The sequence below is a fragment of the Triturus cristatus genome, chromosome 2_2 (genome assembly GCF_964204655.1).
Source record: "Triturus cristatus chromosome 2_2, aTriCri1.1, whole genome shotgun sequence".
Classification (NCBI taxonomy): Eukaryota; Metazoa; Chordata; class Amphibia; order Caudata; family Salamandridae; genus Triturus; species Triturus cristatus.
The window spans coordinates 737,240,619-737,262,869 of NC_140582.1; positions in this window are offsets into that span (position 1 = coordinate 737,240,619).

Here is a 22,251-nt window from a genome sequence, read left to right on the forward strand (position 1 = left end):
GACGAGCTCATTGCCCAAGGAGTAGTTGTAGAAACAGACTCCAATGTATGTAATTCACCGATAATTCCGATTCTTAAAAGAACAGATCCAAAGGCCCCGCCAGTATATCGATTGGTTATTGATCTGCGCGAATTAAACAAATGCATTGTGCCACAATTTCCTGTGGTCCCAGATATCTCGTCATTACTGACAGCCATTGATTCCGAAGCAACATTCTTTACTGTAATCGATCTCAAGAATGCCTTTTTCAGCGTCCCAATAGATCCGGAAAGCCAATATTTGTTTGGATTTAGTTTAAATGGACGTAGCTTTAAATTCTCACGCGCACCTCAAGGATTTACAGAAAGCCCCAGCATCTATAGCCAAGCACTGAAACGAGAACTCGACAGTATCCACATGCCAGTTAACACTGCCTTGCTTCAATACGTCGATGATCTGTTGATCACCGCGAGAAGTGAACCGGAATGTGAAAAAGCATCACTGACAGTTTTACAATTTCTAGCCGAAAAGGGGCACAAGGTGTCCCCTTCTAAGCTGCAATTCTGTGTCCAGCGAGTTATTTATCTTGGACACTCGCTGTCCAAGGAGGGAAGGCAGCTTACACCCGACCGCATTCAGTTAATAGCTAACATGCCAATACCCAAGACACAAAAGGAGGTACGGGCTTTCATAGGCCTCACGTCATATTGCAGGCAGTGGATCCCTCAGTACGCATTTCTAGCAAAACCACTCATTCAGTTGACAACACAGGAAGCAGCAACATCGACTGTTCTCCCTTGGACTCAGGAACATACACAAGCTTTTGAAAGCCTAAAGAAAGCTTTATGTCAAGCACCTGTTTTAGCAACGCCATGTTACAGAAAACAGTTTACACTCTTTGTTACAGAACGCGAAGGTACCGCCTTGTCAGTACTCACACAGGAACAAGCAGGAGCACACAAACCATGTGCTTATTTTTCTAGTACATTAGATCCCGTAGCTCAGGCTTTGCCTGCATGCCTAAAATCAGTGGCAGCGACAGCTTTAGCAATCAGACAAAGCGATGCCATAGTGTTAGGACACCCACTGACAGTTCAAGTACCACACGCAGTAGAGGTTCTTGTAAATAGAACGCAAACACAACACTTGACTATAGCGCGACTTACAGGATACGAGCTTACATTGTTTCAGCCACATATAGAAATCAGACGCTGTAATACATTGAATCCTGCCACACTTTTGCCAGTAACCGGAACAGACCCACTAGCCCATGACTGTATTGAAGTTATTACAATAACGACGAAACCTAGACAAGACTTAACCGATGTCCCATTGTCAGACCCAGACCTGACATTGTATGTAGATGGTTCATGTATGAGAACAAATACAGGAGAGTTGGTGGCTGCTTACGCAGTCACAACAGATACTGAAGTCATTGAAACTAATCGTATAAATACTTTGTCAGCTCAAGCCGCAGAGCTTATTGCTCTGACACAAGCCTGTATTCAAGCCACAAATAAAAAAGTCAACATATACACTGATTCACGCTATGCATTCGGAGTTGTACATGACTTCGGCGTGTGTTATAACCTGTTGTGTTATGTGCATCTTCCTCATTGCTACTCTGTCCTTTGCTGCTCAGCCATGTGTGTGATGTCATTTAGAATGTTGGGTGTGAGGGACTGGAGGAGTTGGCAGTTGGAGGAGATGGGGCTGAGCAGCAGGGAGGCTGCTCCTGGTGGGGCTCTACTGGAGATCTGAGGCCTTACTGATGATCTTTATATGGACTTTGTTACCTGTCAAATAAACCTACAACTTGTTCTAACCGGCCTGTCTACGAGACATCCTTCATTATTACACTGGCGACGACTGGAAAGAACTTACGTGTGTGCTTCAATGGATAAAGGATTTTCAGGAGAGAAGGAAAAATTTCAAGAGAACTTTCAAGCTGGTTGCTGTACTGAAACTGTGAGTAAAGAGGAAACTGTAAAGATGTGTGTAAAGTGATTGGAACTGGAACTGAAAAAGGAATTTAAGTGAGATTACAAGTGAACCTTTGGAAGCTGACACTCAAGAGCCCCACCAGTGACCTATCCATCGGTCGCCCTAATATGTATGTGTCAGTTTCTTTCTTCTGTACTGTGCAAGAGATTCTCACGCGTTAAGTGAACCTACATGGTGTTAAAGTGAACCTGTTTGGGATGGATGGTTGTGAATGCCCGCGACAGACACCCCTAGCCAAAGAACTATTGGAACCAAGGAGTTTAAAAGGAAAAGGAAAAGGAAATGTAACAGAAATGCCCTGGTCAAACCGGCACCCCTGTGAAGCATTACACTTTAAGGGATAATAGACAGAGGCTGGTTGTGTCTTTTCCAGAGGACACTGCCAAGCAGCCATTCTATAATTCAAAGTGATCGCGCGCTCCTCACCTCTCCTTGCGAGACTGCTGGAGAGTCTTTCATGACGTGAGAGAATGGAATCTGAGCATAGACGTCGCTTACCTTTGTTGCCTTTACGACGCTGGTGATGTTCTCATGATGTTCGCAAGCTGAGGAGATTTGCTGCACCTGTTTTCTTCCGTAAGCCGTAACCTGTCCTTCTGTGGTAGCGGGTGTGCGGTGAAGGAGCAGCGGAGTCGGAGTCACAGATCCTTGAAGCATGCGCGTTGATGGGTGAATCGCTTTCTTCTGTGCATGCGCGGTGATGTGCGCACCTTCGTTTCAGTAGCTAATCTACGTGCGCACATGCGCGTTGGTGTAAAAAAAAAATGTGTGCGTTTTGGATTCGTCGTGTGGGGCTGAGGAGGATGTCTGCTCGGTGGAACTGCTGAACTGCATCTTTAGCTCCTGGTTTCTGCTATCGTGGATTTCAGCAACTGACACTCTTTTCTATTTGGGGAACACTGGTTGCAGCTGTCTTGGGTGTACACTGTAAGAATCGATCCTTTATGTCTCATTTTATTTTATGAATTAGTGATCATCCTTACATTTTCGAAAGACTCTAGTTTCATGTGCTACGGTTGTTAATGTGAGTTATTTAGATTTGTGGGACGCATGTTTGTTATGCTTTGTATTGGGGTGGTGTGTGTCTCAAGGGTGTGGTGTGCAATTTTTTGGTGTGGTTGTTGGTGAGTAGTGCGCTTATTCTGTTTTTCATGGGTGGTTAGTACCCATTTCTTTGGTAGGGTTGTGAAGCTGTGTGGAGCGATGTGTTCAATTTTGAGATGTTTTGGGAGCTATGTGCTCTAATTCAGTTCACAGGGAGTTGTCTTCCCTATTTCAGAGTCTAAGGGAGGTGTTTTTTTTTCCCCCATAGGGTGACGTTGTTCCCCTATTTCTGTAATTTGCGTTTTGGAGTGTCATAGGGATTTCTCTATTACAGTGTTTGGTAAGTCTTTGGGAGGTGTTTTCCCCTATAGGGTGACGTTGTTCCCCTATTTCTGTAATTTGCGTTTTGGAGTGTCATAGGGATTTCCCTATTACAGTGTTTGGTAAGTCTTTGGGAGGTGTTTTCCCCTATAGGGTGACGTTGTTCCCCTATTTCTGTAATTTGCGTTTTGGAGTGTCATAGGGATTTCCCTATTACAGTGTTTGGTAAGTCTTTGGGAGGTGTTTTCCCCTATAGGGTGACGTTGTTCCCCTATTTCTGCAATTTGTATCATAGGGAGGTTTATTTTCCCTATTTCTGTGTCTAAGGGAGGTGTTTTTTCCCCTATAGGGTGACGTTGTTCCCCTATTTCTGCAATTTGTATCATAGTGAAGTTTATTTTCCCTATTTCCAAGTTTATGGGAGGTGTTTTTCCCCTATGGGGTGGTGTGTTTACCCCATTGCTGTTCGTTTGTTGTTGTTACCATCTAATTATTTCCCTAGGGAGGGGGATGGGGTTTGTTATGGATTGTCTTGCAAGTATTTTCTGATCTGTTGTATGTTTACTTGCATAATGAATTTTCTGTTTATGTTTGCAATGGTATTTTGGTTACATCTTGATTTTATGCATTTGTATCTTTATGCTTTGTTTTCGTAAGGAAGGGAGATGTGTTATAACCTGTTGTGTTATGTGCATCTTCCTCATTGCTACTCTGTCCTTTGCTGCTCAGCCATGTGTGTGATGTCATTTAGAATGTTGGGTGTGAGGGACTGGAGGAGTTGGCAGTTGGAGGAGATGGGGCTGAGCAGCAGGGAGGCTGCTCCTGGTGGGGCTCTACTGGAGATCTGAGGCCTTACTGATGATCTTTATATGGACTTTGTTACCTGTCAAATAAACCTACAACTTGTTCTAACCGGCCTGTCTACGAGACATCCTTCATTATTACAGCGTGCTATGGCGAGAGAGAGGTTATTTAACTTCCCACGGTGCCCACATTCAGCACGGACCCCTCATTCATGCCTTATTAGATGCAATACATCTACCTACTGCAATATCAATTATGAAATGTAAGGCTCATACGAAGGTTACTGATATCATTTCTCAAGGCAATGATCTAGCCGACAGAACAGCTAAACAGACTGCTCAAACCCAAACATCCGACATGATAAAGACAATAGTCCCGATGCCGACACATTGTATGACAGTTAAAGATCCTACCCTTGACGTAATTGACATACAGACACATGCTACACCAGACGAAATAAAGAAATGGACTGAATTAGGAGGGATCCAAACGGACCAAGGATGGATGATGAAGGAAAAGTCTGTGTGGTTCCTTCCTGATTCAATGGTCCAAGTTATAGTTAACACTATACATAGTCCAGCACATCTAGGAGAAAAAGCTATGCTAGACAGCATTCAACACATTTGGTTCAATAAACATTTACGAGCAGCAGCCAAACAAAAGGTCCGTACCTGTATGATCTGTTGCCAGTTCAACCCAGGAAAAAGTGTTCCCGTAGAACAAGGTGGATTTCATCCTCCTAATCACCCTTTTGAAGTACTCCAGATGGATTATATCCAGATGGAACGATGTCGAGGATTCAAATATGTTCTCGTAGTTGTCTGCGCTCTGTCCCGTTGGACGGAGGCATACCCGGTTTCAGATTACACTGCCCCGACTACTGCCAAACAGTTAGTTCGAGAATTCTTCCCACGATACGGTTTACCACGTGTTGTTCACTCAGATAACGGCCAGCCGTTCTCATCCGAACTAATGAAACATGTTTCACTTCTGTTAGGGTATCAGTGGAAATTCCACTGTGTCCGTCACCCCGAGGCAGCAGGTCTCGTAGAAAGACATAATCAGACCCTGAAAATTAGATTGTCCAAAATATGCAGGGAGAAAGGTGTCGACTGGGTAGTAGCACTACCAGTTGCACTCTTTTACACAAGAATGGTAGCACACTCTCGAACAGGGCTATCCCCGTATGAAGTGATCTTCGGCAGACCACCAAATATGTGGGGGACGCCTATGCCACGCAAAATAACTGATATTGACTGTAATATGCTGACAGATTACTTGGCTTCCTTGATGTCTGCACTACAATCTTGTCGTTCACAGGTAGCTGCAGCCTTTCCAGACAATACTGAGGTGAAACCCCATGACGTAATTCCGGGGGACCTCGTCCTTGTGAGGAATTTCGACCGAAAGACTCAGCTGGAGCCCAGGTGGAAGACACCCCAGTTGGTCCTGCTGACCACAAGGACAGCCGTGAAGATCGAGGGCAGGAAAGGATGGGTGCATTCAAGTCATATCAAGAAATTTCATGGACTTCCTTCAGATGTAAACAGCCCACCTCGTGTGTCCTCACCAATTGACTCAAAACTACCTCTGGCTGAGGCCGACAGTAAAGAACTTTATAGACTAAAATTAAGGCCTAGGCCGTCGGACGATTTGATTGTTTAAGTCCTCTCCTAGGTGAAGCGGTTGAATCTGTCTCCGACATGTATCGCCTAGACCTGAATCATGGACAGTCGCGAAAAATGATGAAACGACAGGCGTATTGTAAATCACTGCGTAGCCATTGCATAGTGACATTATTAATCTTGTTTTTCTTAAGTCTTTTAATAATTACTGCAAGTATATTGTTGCACATATATTACCCTATTGCCAGAAACGTTTACAATGTTACTGCTGAACATTCTTTTAGTGACTTACCTCCGCATGAATTGTCTTATAGACTTGCGCTGCGCAATAACACTTTCATTAGTATGTTACATCATTCCCATCAGACTAGTAATGCAACTAATTGTTGGGTGTGTGGCCGGCTCCCTCCCTATCAGAATTATGAAGGAGTCCTGCCTTTCTTTCCACATCCGTTTACACATAATGGCTCCTGTGGAGCATGGTTTAGTTTAATTAATTCCATAGACTCAGACACAGCAGTTTATCAAGACCATTGGGTATGGGGAAATCTGAACCTAGTTTTATTCAAAGTCTGTTACCCTGACAAGGAGGGTCGCCCCAAAGGAACAGGAACTGATCTAGAAAATGAAGTATATGGATTAGGTAACTTTACACCTAATCTCATGATTCTAAATGTCGAATCCGAAGTTGAACTAGTTTTACCTACCATGTCAGTATTCCCAGCGAAAGGTGAATTGTGTGTAAGAAAAGTTGGTTCCATACATATGGGCCATAGTAAATGCACTACTATAGTAGAATTCAGTGATCAAGGCAAATCTTCATTTAGAACTTATCGCCACTCCTACTTTATATGTGGTCAGACTGCATATATGCGTCTACCTCTAGATTGGGATGGTACCTGCTACATTGCATTTCTTTTGCCACCTGTTTTCCTAGCTCCTCCTGATTATTATAGAAATATTCATTTAGTACACAACAGAGAGCGGAGAGATCTCCCAATTGTCGATTATACTGAGACGGCATGGGACAAGTACGTAGATTTTAATAAAGGCATCTTTCCCTATATAGGTACTGTTACTAATAGTAAGCTGATACGTAGATTAACTAGAACCCTTGAAGCAGTAGTGAATGAAACTATTTCCGCCTTAGGCAATTTAACAGAAGAGCAGTCTGCTATGCGGATTGTTGTGCTTCAAAATCGTCTTGTCCTTGACGTCATCCTGGCTGATAGGGGCGGAGCTTGTAGGGTCATCGGATCAAGCTGCTGCGTATTCATACCAGAAAATTCGCCATCTGTATATAAAGCTATAACTCGCCTTCATAAGATTGTAAGCCAGATACACCAGAACCCAGGCACTTGGACTTGGTCCGGTTGGTTTTGGAGTGTGATATCAGCCTGGGGATGGAGAGTTCTATCATTCCTAGGTATTGGCCTTCTCATACTATTCAGTTGCTGTCTATGTCTACAATGTGGACCAGCGATCTGTGGCCTGTGTGCCACATCGTGTATTCCACCATCAAGATTTCATTCGTCACGGAAGAAGAAAGAAGAACAAATGATGCTATATGAACAGATCAATGGATTAATGAAAATTGATATCTCTTGACGGGCAAGTAGGGGACAAGGAGGGAATGTGGAAATATGGATTTTTCTGGTCGGTTATGTCCCCTATCTTGGACCCCAACGGTTCTATGTGCATGTTACAAGTACATGTATGTTTCCTCCAGTTCCAGTTATGAAGACGCAAACACATGTGCGTCCACCGTCAACATGTCCTCTGTCAGATCCGCCATGAATAGGCCAGATATTCCATTCCTAAGTATGAAAGGCCACCGGCTTTATATGGTTCACTTATGCCATTTTACAGTCCAGGCAAGTAGGCCCTGATTCTGTCGTCAAACTCTTCTTGCCTTCTGCCTCTGAAAGCTCCAGTCTGAGCCTGCATCCGTGACCATGAACTTTGCCTCATTCTCTGCGCGGCTCACGAAGCCTGACATCAGCCTATTCTCTGCCAAGAACTGTATTTCACCTTCGGAAGTTATCTGCTTCGCCCCTCAGCCGATGCATTCCTGCCTAGTAGTTTAAGTAAACATTCTTCCAGCTACCGAGCAAAGGGCCCGGCTTCTCTGTCTTTATGCAAGTAATTCATAGTCCTGTTACCATGGAATATTCCTACCCCCTCGCATTTAGTGTAGACACTTAGACGCTTGTACACGCACACACAGTCAGTATAGAATAGATTCTGTCCGAGAGTCCTTCTTTGTGGATAACATAGTTCTTTAAACATAGGATGTTAGATATGATTTGGGATTAGGTTGACTTGACCCCCCAGACTTTTCGTCTCCACATGTAGAGCTAAATGTCAAGTCCCCTTCACCCCCTAGTTGCACGTCAATCACACGTCATGCTGCTGCGCGCGCATCTATGCCAAGTATTATCTTATAGATCCACCTATATATGACATCATAACCAATTATGTTCCTTTTTACTCCTTATTACACCCATTTTCGGTTACGCATATGAATCGTCATTTTCCTTATCAATTGTTACGCCTACTGCATTCGCTTCATTGTAATGTATGTACTATAAAAGTCATTTCGTGTCAATAAAGTATGTACTTCACTTCCTGAACCTCCGTGGTGATGGAACTTGGAGCAACCGATTATAATCGATCATTGGAATAAAGCCCATTCCGAACCTCTAATACCACGGATTCTGCCTCTCATTTTACTGAGCTATTTTATTATGTTTCTGTATCAAATTAAGTCCCGGTAAAGGAATTTTATTTACCACAGGCTGACGATTTGTTTGTGCGAATAAAAGGCTTCTGTTAATCTACCTTGGTTAGGTTTGCTAATCTCTTGGGTATCAATCCATGACCAATAAGCTCGATCTTGTTTAGTGGTTTGCCAGACTCCCAAGCTTCTCTAAATCCTAATTGTAGAAGAAGCTTTTTGATATTACACAGCCAGCCAACTCTATATGAGCCCGGAGGGTTTATCACTTCTCTGAGGCCCTCTGTAAACTTTGATAACTCAGGGGTTCGCCATAAGCAGGCCCAAAAATGCAGAGGACGCAGTCTTGCCAAATCCTTGATTGCACGCCTGCCCAAGTCACAAAATAAGGGTTTACCTTGGAACTGAGACCAATTCCCTCAAGAATTTATTTTCTGACCCAGAAATTTCTTTAACATCATCGAAGCCCCAAAGCTCAGCACCATATAAGGCGGAGCTGACGGCTTTTGCTTGGTAAATCACTAAGGCGGGTGCGATGGGTCTGCTCTGTGAAGAGCGATGTTCTTTGATGATGGCCCCCGCAACCCGCTTGTGATTAAGAAGCATCTTATCTAAATGGGGTCTCCAACTAATGTTATCAGAGATTCTAATGCCAAGATAATCAAAAGTGTTCACAAACTCGAGAGGGACTCCGTCTAACTTAAGAATACATTTAGATGGTCTACGTAAGTTAAACGAAAAAAGTTTGGTCTTTGAGGTGTTTACGATCAGTCCTCTTAAATTGCAAAACAGGTGAAATCTGTCCAAGAGCTTCTGCAACCCTGCCGGGGTCTTAGAAATTAGCAGGGTATCATCTGCAAAAAGGAGGGCGGGAACCTTATCGCCCGCCAGGGCCGGAGCATCTGCTGGAATGTCTTGTAAAAATGTTACCACCCCGTTCACAAATAAGGAAAATAGGGTGGGTGCGAAAACGCAGCCCTGGCGAACTCCCCTATTAAAAGGAATTTTTGCTGTTTTTTGATTCTGTGTTCCCCATCTAATCTGGGCAAAATTGCCCTCATGCAGGCGGATCAGAAGGTCAAGGATTGGCGTAGGTTCGCCCATTTCCCTTATGACTGACCACAAATGGTCACGTGGGACCAGGTCAAAGTCTATAAAAGCTAGATGAAGACTGCCTTTGCCGATCATGACCACCTTCCAGTGCAAAAGGAGGAGTCTAAAGGCCTGATCAATTGTGCCTGTATTTGATCTAAATCCTGCCTGGTAATGAGACAGAACATTATTCTCATTAACCCATAGCAGGATTCTCTCAAGCAAAGCTCTGCTAACCACCTTCTGACCAGCATCAATGAGGCTGATCGGTCGGTAGTTTGCAGGGTCCCCTCTAGAGCCCTTTTTAAATATTGGGACCACCTCAGCTCCTTTCAATGAGTCCGGAACAGGTGATCCATTAATGAGGGCATTGAGCAAAAGAGTAAAATACTTTGCACAATTTCGAGAGTCAGCCCGAAACAGGTCACCAGGGAGACCATCTGGGCCAGAAGCCTTAGCAGGGACTATTTTATTAATGGCAATCAAAACCTCAGACTCAACAAAAGGATCACATGTATCTATAGTGGAGGTGGTTACTATTGGATGATGTAAAAGTCTAGGGCTTTGTGCATCCTCCCCAGAATAAAGTTTTTTAAAATGTGTAAACCACTCTTGACTAGAAATATGATTAGGTATAGTGTCAAAATCCGAACCTGAGGACATTCTACACAATTTCCAAAAGGAATTTCCGTCCTTAGCCAGACTAGCGGCTTTAAGATCCTGCCAATGGGATTCCTCCCATACGCGTTTTGCTTGCGTCACTGCCTTTCTGTACTCTTTTCTAGCTCTTTGCACTAGGCAAGAGTCAGAGGTTTTAACGGCGGATATTAGTATAGTCTTTTTTTGCCTGCACTCTGGACTATACCATGAGCTTGCTACGTTATGAGATTTGTTAGAGGTTCTCAAAGGACAGAATATCGAAAAAAGTGAACCTATCTTCGTGACTGTGTCGTTATGAATGGTCCCCACCCTTAGGCACCCATCTGGATCACTACATGCTTTTTGCAGTTCCATAATATTGGCTAGCAGGACCTCCTTTATGGCTATCTTTTTCTGCTCATTACAAATAATTTTAGGCCATTTGAGGTATCTCCTGCAATTTGATGGAACTACTTCTTTGGAAAGAATAATGGGACCAACACCAAAGCCTGATGAGACAGAAGACCATGGACTCTTCAGAGTTAAACACAGAGGATTATGGTAGCTTTCGATAGATGGAACTATGGCCATATCCACTGTGTTTTTTCATAGTTGCCGATCAATCAAGATATAATCAATTCGCGATGGGCAAGACATTTTATTGAATGTATTAGCACCGTGGAGATCGGATGGGAAACAACCATTGGCTGCTCTTAGGCCAAATTCTAATGTTATAGCATTTACTTGGATTGCTACTGGTGTCCATTTTTTAATTGGAGGTAGTGTTAAAGGTGGAATAAACCACCTGGCATTCTCATTCTCCAGCTCAAGGAAATCATCTGTGGCCAAGGGTTCGAACGTACAGTTCATGTCACCTGCCACCAAAATAAAAGAATCAGGTGAACACAAAGAGAGTTTGTTTCCCAGATCTGTTAGTATCGATGATTTGGAGCCACCACTTGTTCCTCTGATGTAGACATTAAAAAGCTCAATGACAGGGCCGCCCCTAGACCCTCTCAGCGTCAATCTCATTATGTCAGGGGAAATGTTGAGAAAACCGCAAACATTCAAGATTGAGGGCGATGCTCACCCATACTATAAGTCCTCCCGAGGGGCGTCCTCGCCCCTTCAAGGTTGCTGGAACAAAAAACAGGCATAGCCATGTTTATGTAATGGAGCAAGGCTGCAGGTCTCTTGGAAGATACATATATCATGGCCTGCAATCAACTCATTCCAATCTGGAAGAGAAAGTTTGGTTCGCAGGCCAGCAATGTTCCATGAGATTATTTTAAGGTTTGGGAGAGGGGGCGGTGAGATGTCAGTAGCGTTAACATGGGATAGATGCAATTGGGGTGTATTCGCTCTACCTACATCGATAGCATTAATATTATGAATCGTGACAGAAGATTTTTGGGATTGGGCCATTTGCATATCATAACCAGAAGAAGTACCTAGATTACTTGACAACATCACATCAGGAATTAGTCAGTCAATATTATCAAGCACAGAGTGGTTTGCCTCTTTTGGGTCCTGTTCTACACCCCTTCTCCTATTAAGTTTGACGGGGGGTGTTGCCTAAATTGGATGGCAGATGAATCTGAAGAAGAAGTTCTAAACTCTAAAGCTAAAAGGCCTTCAGCCAAGGAGTGGTTAGCCAGAGTAAGTTCAACGGTTTCTGTGAGACTATCCTCAGATCTATGTCTTTGTGCTCGGATAATATCAACCCTTATTAGGGATCGACAACCTCTAACATGGCATATCCAATGGGTGACCTTATTTTTTAATGATCCTTCATCTCCTCTACCTTTTGCTAGCGGAACCCCGACCATATAGACCGTAGGCTTATTAGGGGCTAGAGATGTTTTGGCTAAATTGGAGGGCATAGGTAGACAAGAATCAAGATTACTACGCATTTGGTTGGTCTGACTAAGATGGTTGGGTAGGGTGGGGATCAAATGGGACTTCTTAGGAAGGTTAACAGAGTTAGGGCCTAGTCTGTGCGCTGCCCTTGGTTCTATTCTGCTACATTCAGATAAAATAGCAGGGAAAGTGTGAGTTTCGGTATGTCTTAAGGTGGCAGGCTGAGTTGGAATGCAAAATGCAGGATGTAGAGGTTTATCAGTAGGGGTTAATACAAAGTGTGGGACAGATTTTTTGATAATCGACATCAGTTCAGAGATTAGCATTTTCATTTCACCAATTTCCTGTCTTAACAAATCAACAGTTTGCCTGACATCTAATTCCCCCCCACCCGTTCGATCTTGGGGCTCACATTCCTTTGTCATATTAATCAGAAGTCATTGGTCATGCTCTAGGTCCGGTTCAGGTAGTGCGGCCAAATCAGAATTATCAGTTAAGACTGCATAGCGGTTGGAGCACACAATCACTACAGGGTCAAGGGGTACTGGGATTACATCAATAGTCAAAGGATCTGGTCCAGGATTGGCCGCCAGAGCGCTTCCCTCATCACTCCCTTTCTCCTCATTTTGAGGTGCTGGATGACGAGGGGGTATTTTGCTAAACATTTGAGGGATGGACTTAGTACCAGATCGGTTTTTTCTCGATGTGAGAGGTTCCGTACCGGGTGTGGGTATTGCATCTGGGGCAGCTTGTAATATCAGTTCACAGTCCTCAATCAAAGATTCAATACGATCCATTGCGGCAGGGCCATTCAATAGGGCTTTCTTACAAGACTTCTTGGATTATTTCCGTTTGACTGCCCCACCTATGTTTGCTTGGGACACTCCAGTAACATCTAGCAACTTCCTCTTGCCCATAACTTACAATGTTAGTGTCAGAAAATCATAATAGGTGACCAAACCAGGAGGAGAAAACAGGGACAAAAGGAGAAGTACAACACAGATGAATATCCCCGTAATGGTTGGAACGTTACCTTTAGCAGGACGCCAAGGGGCCCACTATACCTCAGCAGGTAGGCCCAGCCCAGCCTCGTACAGCCCCGGACGGCCACAGACGGCCACAGACGGCCACAGACAGCCACAGACGGCCCGCCCTTTGCCCGGGTTTAGCCCGGCGCCACCCGCGCGTGGTCCCGCGACACGGGGGCTCTCCTCGAGTTAAGTACACCTCCGGCCGCCGAGGAGGCGTGTGCGGCTTCCTGCCGCAAGTACTGGTGGGAGATGTAGTCCTCCCCTCACTGCGGCCGCGCCGGGATGCAAGAACGGCAGCGGCGGCAGGGGAGACAGGCGGCAGGCGAAGGGAGCAGCAAGGTATAGTAGCATGGGCCTTTTAAACAGCAGTAGACAGAGCCCCCGCTCCACCGGGGCTCTCCTCGAGTTAAGTACACCTCCGGCCGCCGAAGAGGCGTGTGCGGCTTCCTGCCGCAAGTACTGGTGGGAGATGTAGTCCTCCCCTCACTGCGGCCACGCCGGGATGCAAGAACGGCAGCGGCGGCAGGGGAGACAGGCGGCAGGTGAAGGGAGCAGCAAGGTATAGTAGCCTGGGCTTTTTAAACAGCAGTAGACAGAGCCCCCGCTACACCGGGGCTCTCCTCGAGTTACGTACACCTCCGGCCGCCGAGGAGGCGTGTGTGCGGCTTCCTGCCGCAAGTACTGGTGGGAGATGTAGTCCTCCCCTCACTGCGGCCGCGCCGGGATGCAAGAACGGCAGCGGCGGCAGGGGAGACAGGCGGCAGGTGAAGGGAGCAGCAAGGTATAGTAGCCTGGGCCTTTTAAACAGCAGTAGACAGAGTCCCCTCTCCACCGGGGCTCTCCTCGAGTTAAGTACACCTCCGGCCCCGAGGAGGCGTGTGCGGCTTATGTAGTTAGTTACAGATATACCACTGAGACATTTATTCACTCACCAACACACCCATAGACACACTAACTCACCCATACAGCCCTTTCCAGGTGCACTTTTTAATCTATACAACCACTGAATCACCCACTCAGACATCTATGCACAGACTTATACACCCACCCACCCACATAGACACTCAGGGACCCATACAGATACTCAGACAACAAATCAATAACCTATGTGGATACTCATGTAGGTATTCAGGAACCCATGCAGTTGCTTACACACCAATGGAGAGACTAATACAGACTTTTACACAGTTTAGTGACTAACCCTATACAGTCAGTCACATCTTTATGAAATAATTCCTTTAGGCACTTGTAAATGCATTCATTCTTTAATACACCATATATATATCAAAAACATTTACATTTTATAGAAACACTCATTCACTGGATGATGTCATGAGTTATGTCATCAGTGATGTCATTTGAGATGTCATGAGTGATGTCATGAGTGATGTCACTGCCCATGTCATGAGTGATGTAATATGTGACATCATCAACAGTGCATTGCGAGCGCGCGAGTTATAGTTAGCTCAACTAACGATAATAGGCGAATTTCTCTGGTTTTATATGAGTAAAATGTTCAACTAACTATAACGTCCCTGAAACCTATGGTTTTTTTTGTGAATTTCTAAGGTTTTTTAAATGCTAATTCCGAACTATAAAGTCTGTAAAACCTATGGTTCTTTCAGTGAATATATATATATATATATATATATATATTACCTACTGGCGGTCGCCAGTAGGTAGTTATAGTTAGGACCCTGTTTCCATAGGAAAACCGCAACATTCTATTTGGAATAACTTTGGCACCGGTCGACGAATCCTCGCGAAATTTTCAAAACTAATCGGGCGCTACGCTCCGCTCCTACCCTGAAAGTCTCGGGGGGATTCGTCAAGCAGGGGCTGAGAAAAAAGGGGGGTCCCAAAACGCGTTTTTCCCATGCATTTTTCCATAGGACCTTTAGACACAGCTACAGCCCGAACGGCTGAACAGAGTTACTTGAAATTTGGCAGAGAGGTAGTCTACAGGTCAAGGAAGTGCCTTTTGTAAATCTGTTCAGTAGTTACTGAGAAAATAGCATTTAAATCAATATATATATCTGTGGCAGCTTACGGTGCGCTTACCGTGCGCTTACGGTAAGCTTACCGTACGCGTACGGTGCCGTGTGCGAGCGCGATTCTGATTGGCTGTTACAGCTTAATAAACATTCGAATCGGTCGAAACCAGGAAGCGGCGGCCGCCATTTTCTCTCTCGCACTCTGAGGGGGGGAGGAAAAACAAAGGTTGAAAACATGTAAAGGGGCATGTTAGACAGCTCCTAACCACCCAGCCTTGATCAAGGTGTCCTAATAGAACCCCCAAGGCAAAAAATGCAATTTTAATTTTTTTCGAAAAAACGCCGATTACGCTTACCGTACGCGTACGGTAAAAATTTAATTTAAATAAAAAACAATCCACACTTATCCACCCCCGTGTGAAAATGGTGCCCGCAGGGCACCTTTTGTGCATGGAATATTATATATAACGAACAATTAATAGATTACCTTTCACAACGAAGCGCATAATATGTCCTCCGTGTGCGGACGGTGCGCGAAGCGCATCGTGCATACATGGCCCATCCAGCGTAACGTGGGCATGCGGTGCGCGTAGCGCACCGCGTGCCCACCGTGCGTGCACGGCACTAACTGCGTAAGGTGGGCGCGCGGTGCGCGAAGCGCACCGCGTGCTCACTGTGCGCGCACGGTGCGCGAAGCGCACCGTGCGCGCACGGAACGAACTGCGTTAAGTCGGCGCGCACGCCACAAACGGCGTAAAGTAACTTAGCATTTAAAAAACCGTACAAATTCACTGAAAAAACCATAGGTTTCACACACGTTATAGTTAGGAATTAGCATTTAAAAAACCTTGCAAATTCACTGAAAAAACCATAGGTTTTACACATGTTATAGTTAGCTGGACATTTTACTGATAAAAAAACCATTGAAATTCCCCCGTTATAGTTAGTGCAGGCAACTATAACTCACGCGACCGCAATCCTCTGCTGATGCTAATACTGTATTTAGACACTTATTTGCCCATGTCTTCTTCCATTAAATTTTAGCTATACATATATTACAAATATTCTTTTTTTCATAAAGACACATATGTCATCAGCAGAGGATTGCGGTCGCGTGAGTTATAGTTGCCTGCACTAACTATAACGGGGGAATTTCAATGGTTTTTTATCAGTAAAATGTCCAGCTAACTATAACATGTGTAAAACCTATGGTTTTTTCAGTGAATATATATATATATATATATATTTGCAAACACTCTCCTTTATCGAACAGTGTCCAACAAACCGAGTAAAGGGAGCACGGACCACAGGATTCTTGTTAAATATCTGCTTTATTCGTTGACTCAGACAGACAAGACCGCCATTACGTGTTTCATCCCTCCTGGGGGACTTGATCACATGACGCAGATCTACCAATGACATTTGGTTTTTCTTTTTGGAAGTGTTATTCAACGTGATTGGGCAACAATTAATCCATGCTTTCCAGTGAAAGTAATATTAGATTACAAAGCAGATTTGCATAAATTGTTCAACAATAAAGTTATTTTATCCTACTATCGGTATAAATCCCCGTATACTCGTTCAAAAGTCATTTGAAATATCAGTTAAATATGCCAATCATATATATATATCTATATCAAAAGACCACAAAGATTCTCCGTACTTCGGCACTGTCATTTCGGCGAACAGAGAACCAGGCATTCAAATTTTATTACTCGCCAAATGTCGCGTTTCGGGCACCACTTGCCCTTGATCACTTATCTGAGAAAGCAGTTTGCCATCTTTTTTTATATGCTGTGAGCTAAAACCACGTGGTAGAACAAACATAATAAACATGGAAAAAGCACTGGCACATTGTTCTGCTTATGGTTGAGTCTGTTTTCTTTACCAATATCCTTGTGGCTCTTAGTCTCAAAACGTAGAATATCTTCACCATAAATGGTTTGAAATGCATAGTAAAGTATACAGATAATATATATATATATATAGATATATATATATTTATGCGATACGATGTAGTAAAAACGGTGTTGTTATAAATTCATTATTACATTGAAAAAACACCATTGTAAAGTGCATCATGATGATATGTTTTTGTTTAAATACAGTAAAACTCCTACATTAAATAGTTAAGAGTTTAAACACCATGTTTGGCCGCAAAGATAAAATCATACAAAATAATTATTATTCTTTGTGATGCAAATGCATGTGCAAACCATCGCATATCATACTGTAAACTGTAACTCTGTGCAAACAATAAACTGTATACATTCCATCTTTGGATGATAGTCTCACTGCATAAATGCAGATATAGTTGGATTAATCCATACTTGGCCACACTTCACCTATATATTGAAATTGTTCCAAACAATTGGCATAGTACAAACAATGCAAAATCGATTTAAAGTGCTATGTGCTAAAGTGCTACCCTGTGTACATATATAAAACTAATGCTTAAAAGTTCAAAAAGTACCATCGTTAAAATAATATATCACAAAGAGAAAATAAATTGTACTAAATGGGAGCCTTAAACAATTATAGAGGCCACAGCGAGAACTACTTCATTTAAGAAAAAATCTAATATGTACAGAAGTTAAAGGGAACTCAGGTACCAATCACATGGGTGAACTCTGTTTACTTAGTCCTGTCTTACTTGACTATTTATAGAAAATTATGCAAGTCTTCCGTATTGTTGAGGCCATATGGAAACTTGCTGTCCAACTCTAAGATCATTTTAGACTCCATCTGCCTTAACATTTTTTCTCAGTCTCCCCCTCTACGAAGTTTGGGAATGGCTGCCACTACAAAATATCTTAAGCAGTTGAGATCGTTGTTGTGTACCTGCTTGAAATGGCGAGCCACCGGATAGGTAGAGTCATTATTCACGATGGTTCACAAGTATTGCAAAATTCTGACATGCACCTGCAGCTTGGTGCTACCCACATATTTTAAGCCGCAGGCGCATGTCAGAATATAAACTGCAAACTCAGTCCGGCAATTAAAGTTCCCCTGAATAGCCATTTTGTCAGGGCTGAATGGGGTAGAGTAGTGCGTGGTGTTTTCCCCAAACTTACATGCTCTACAAGTAGGGCATTTAGTGAACCCTTGCTTTGGTTGTAACCACATTTTGGCAGTAGACAATTCAGGACTGGATTTAACAATTTGCTTACTCATAGAAAGACCTTTTCTGTATGTGACGACCGGTTGTGTTGGTAGGCTAGGAGATAACACCCCGTCTGTAAGGACAATTGGCCAACTGCGTCTAATAATGGACCAAATCTTTCTCTCTTGTTTGCTGTAGGTGGTTATTAACCTAGGGGCATTATTAACTTCCTTAGATGATTCCTAGTCCGATTTGGTGCCGAACAAGGAATCCCTGGTTCTCTCATTCATTTTCTTGACTGCCTCTTTGAGGATGCCTTCACTATATCCTCCTTGTCTAAATCTACAGAGAGCCTCTTCTGTACATCTTTCAGGATCACCTTCTGTACTACAAATTCTTTTAAACGTAATATTTCCCCAAAGGGAATATTCCTAATAAGATGTTTGGGGTGTGCACTGCTGGCATGGAGTGTTAGATTACCAGCAGTGGCTTTACTATATAGCGTGGTCACTAATTGCCCCTCTTTTAGGTACATTTTATACTATATGTATGTATTCAAATTGTGCTCGTTGTTTCCGTGTTGTTTTTGTTCTTGTTTTTCTTTCATTAAGAAAAAAAAGTAGATAATAATCAAATTTTAAACCATTATGTATATGTATTCACTACTGTTATTTGCACATAACGATAATTTACCCCAGGGTGACCTTGAACTGTTTAACAGCATTTGGTTTTATTAAGCATATCATATATGGGATGGTAAACAATTACAACAATATGTGATGCATAATTCCATTAAATTTGGATGATATTAATGTATTTTACAACTAGTTATTTGCTCTTAGGTTTTACCATCAAGAATGCATATGTATTAATGTACAATGCGCTAGTATTTTGTCTATGTCCATTTGGTCACAGATCACGTGGGGTAACAGTTTTTTCTGCACGGTTACTTTAAATTCACGCATAAAATGTATCCATGTTGAGTGAACAAGGCTCGCCCGAGCCGAAACGCGTTTCGACGACAATGGAAGAATAAAAAATATCATAAGCACCTCCTTCGGGTCTGTGTCCATCATTGGCTTCCATTGCACCTGGAATCCTGCTGTAAAGAAGTCATATTTTAGACCGTTCGATTCCACTCGGTCTTACACAGATCCCTTCTCCGCTTTGGTCAGCGTCTTCAGTGGATCAACACTTCTGGGGCAACCTGGAAGCACAACAGTCCGTGAAGGAAACAGACGCCAGACCCCCTAGAACTTGACTACTCGTCCAGATCCTGGATCAATCCGTAGAACACCGAGTCGGAGGACAAGGCGAACTCAGAAGAACTCCAGGTAGGACTGTCTGAGTATTCTGGGGTGGAGAAGTGTGCATTTCAATGGAGACGACCGCATTTGCGATTCCTTTCTTCACACAATCATCTACACTTTCCTAATGTCGTTGGACATGGTGAGAGAGAGGGAGGCGGCTGCTACGGAAATGTTTTCCGATACCCCTCAGACCACACGCAACCTTAAACAAACTGAAACAACGAGTACAACCAAAACGAATTCAATAAAATATAAATTCAAAATGCTTGAGAAAAAAATGCGCGCAGAACAAAGCAAGTGGTGGGAGTCACGTTCATTGCAACGATATATTGAAGTGGGAAGAATACCACGAGGCTTGCGCATACTAACTGCTCCCACATGCGAAGATCCGAACCCAGATCTCATGCGCGAATGGGCTGAATGTAACCTCGACTCCTCTCGGAAGCTAACACTTATTCTAAATAAATATGCAGACATAGATCGAGCCAGGCTATTGATTGAAATTGATGAGATTAATGATGATCTTGACAAACTTACCGCTACTGAGGAAACTACAAAACTGCATAAAGAGATGCTCATAAGGCTTAAAAAAGAGGAAGACAAAATTAAAGAACGCAAAGCTGTGAAATTCATAAGAGACAAAAACGATTATGAATTAGGCCAAATATTTACATTAGCCAAACAATATGATGCCCTCAGAGTCTCTAGAGCTAAGACAACAACAGCTTTACCAAAAGCCAGAGTGAACAATGAAACAACACAATCGGATCTCAGCTCGGCAGCGGGGAGTGACTCAGAATCAGAAATGCGAGTACTTGAATCCACATCTACACAAAACAAACCCTCCCCAGGGGAGGAATTAATTTTTTTGTGCGAAGAGAGGAGGTCAACTCTCAGACCAAGGGCTCAAAAAAACTTTGCAGGACCAACGCCAACTTCAAACGAAGGCAAAGGCGTAAAGCGAATAGAAGACGCCGGCAACAAAAGGAGGGGACGAGGTTATTGGAAACGAAGATAAACACAACCAACAAGGACAATAACACTGTCATCAACCTTTCCAAAATTGACTTATGCCCTGAGGAAACTGAAATCTTAAGCTTAGGCCTATCTTTCTGCCCAGCAAAAAACTTTGACTATGCCTCCACGAGAATGGACATCTACAAAGGGGTCAGAAAAATGAAACTAAAAAAATTTCACATCCTTAAGGGATCAGAGGAAAGCAATATTCACCGAATGTCAACAGGTGAACAAATGAACCAAGACAACATCACTGGTACGAACCTTTCTCTAACCCAGGAGTTACAAGATCTGTGGGATGGAAGACAAACTCCAAACCCAACACAGAAACCCAACAATGAGACGACAAACATACCTGCTGTGAAGACTGCATTGACTCAGTTCAAACCCAAATCCAACTTTAACCCTATAGCTTTGCATGACTCTATCGATGCATTCCATGAAGCAGTGACCACCAAAATCAAAAAACTCAACAAAACAACTATGATGGCCAAGAGACAATATCGTGAAAACGAACTCAAATACAACAATCTTATGACAAAATTGAAACTCAACAAAGAAATTGTGATTCGCAATAGCGATAAAGGAGGAAACATTGTGCTATGGGCCCAGGAAGACTACAAGACTGAAGCATTTAGACAATTAAATGACAGAGACTGTTATAGCCGCACCAATACGGCTCACCTCAAATCAACTAATCAGGATTATTATAACAAACTATCATGTTGGAGAAGAAGAGATCTGATTAGTGAAGATGAATTCAAATATTTAAGAAAAGACAATCCCACAACGCCATCAATTTACTTCATCCCTAAGATCCACAAAAACATCTCCAACCCACCAGGACGACCCATTATAACTGCAAAAGAAGGACTCCTTGAGAATACATCCATTTATGTTGATTATTTCTTACAGGACTGTTAAAAAATTGCCGTCATATGTACGTGACACAAGTGATTTCATCAGAAAAATTCAGGGATTTAAATGGCAAAAAGATTATCTCATGTTGGCACTCGATGTCTCTTCCTTATATACCAGTATCCGACATCCAGATGGTATTAATGCTATCAGTTTTATTCTGGCACAACGCGAAGTAGAATTTTTGTCACACAATGAAATGTTAATATCAATGATCGAGTTTTGCCTCACGAACAATATTTTTATGTTTAACAATCTCCTTTTTCAACAGATAAGGGGAGTAGCCATGGGGGCCAGCTTTCCCCCCCGTTACGCATGCCTTCACATGGGCTGGTGGGAAAGGCTGGTCCTCAACATTGACTACCAACATACAGTTGAGAGCAACATCAAAGTATGGCTCCGCTACATTGACGATTTATTTACAGTGTGGCAGGGCAGCTTAGAAGGAGCGCAACAATTTGTTGATGATATTAACTGTAATCTACTCAATCTTAACTTTATGGCTACCATCAGTGACACAACAGTTAACTTCTTGGACACACAGATATATGTGCATAACAATAAATTAGAAACGTGCATATACCGAAACGAAACAGCTGGTAACTCTATCGTCCATGCTGATAGCTCTCACCCCCAACATCTAGTAAACAGCATCCCATATGGAGAAATGCTGCGATTGAAGCGGGTATTCAGCAATCTTACTGATCTTTCAGTAGCCCAAGAATCCAGTAAGAACAGATTCTTAGAAAGGGGATATTCATTTAAAATCATTG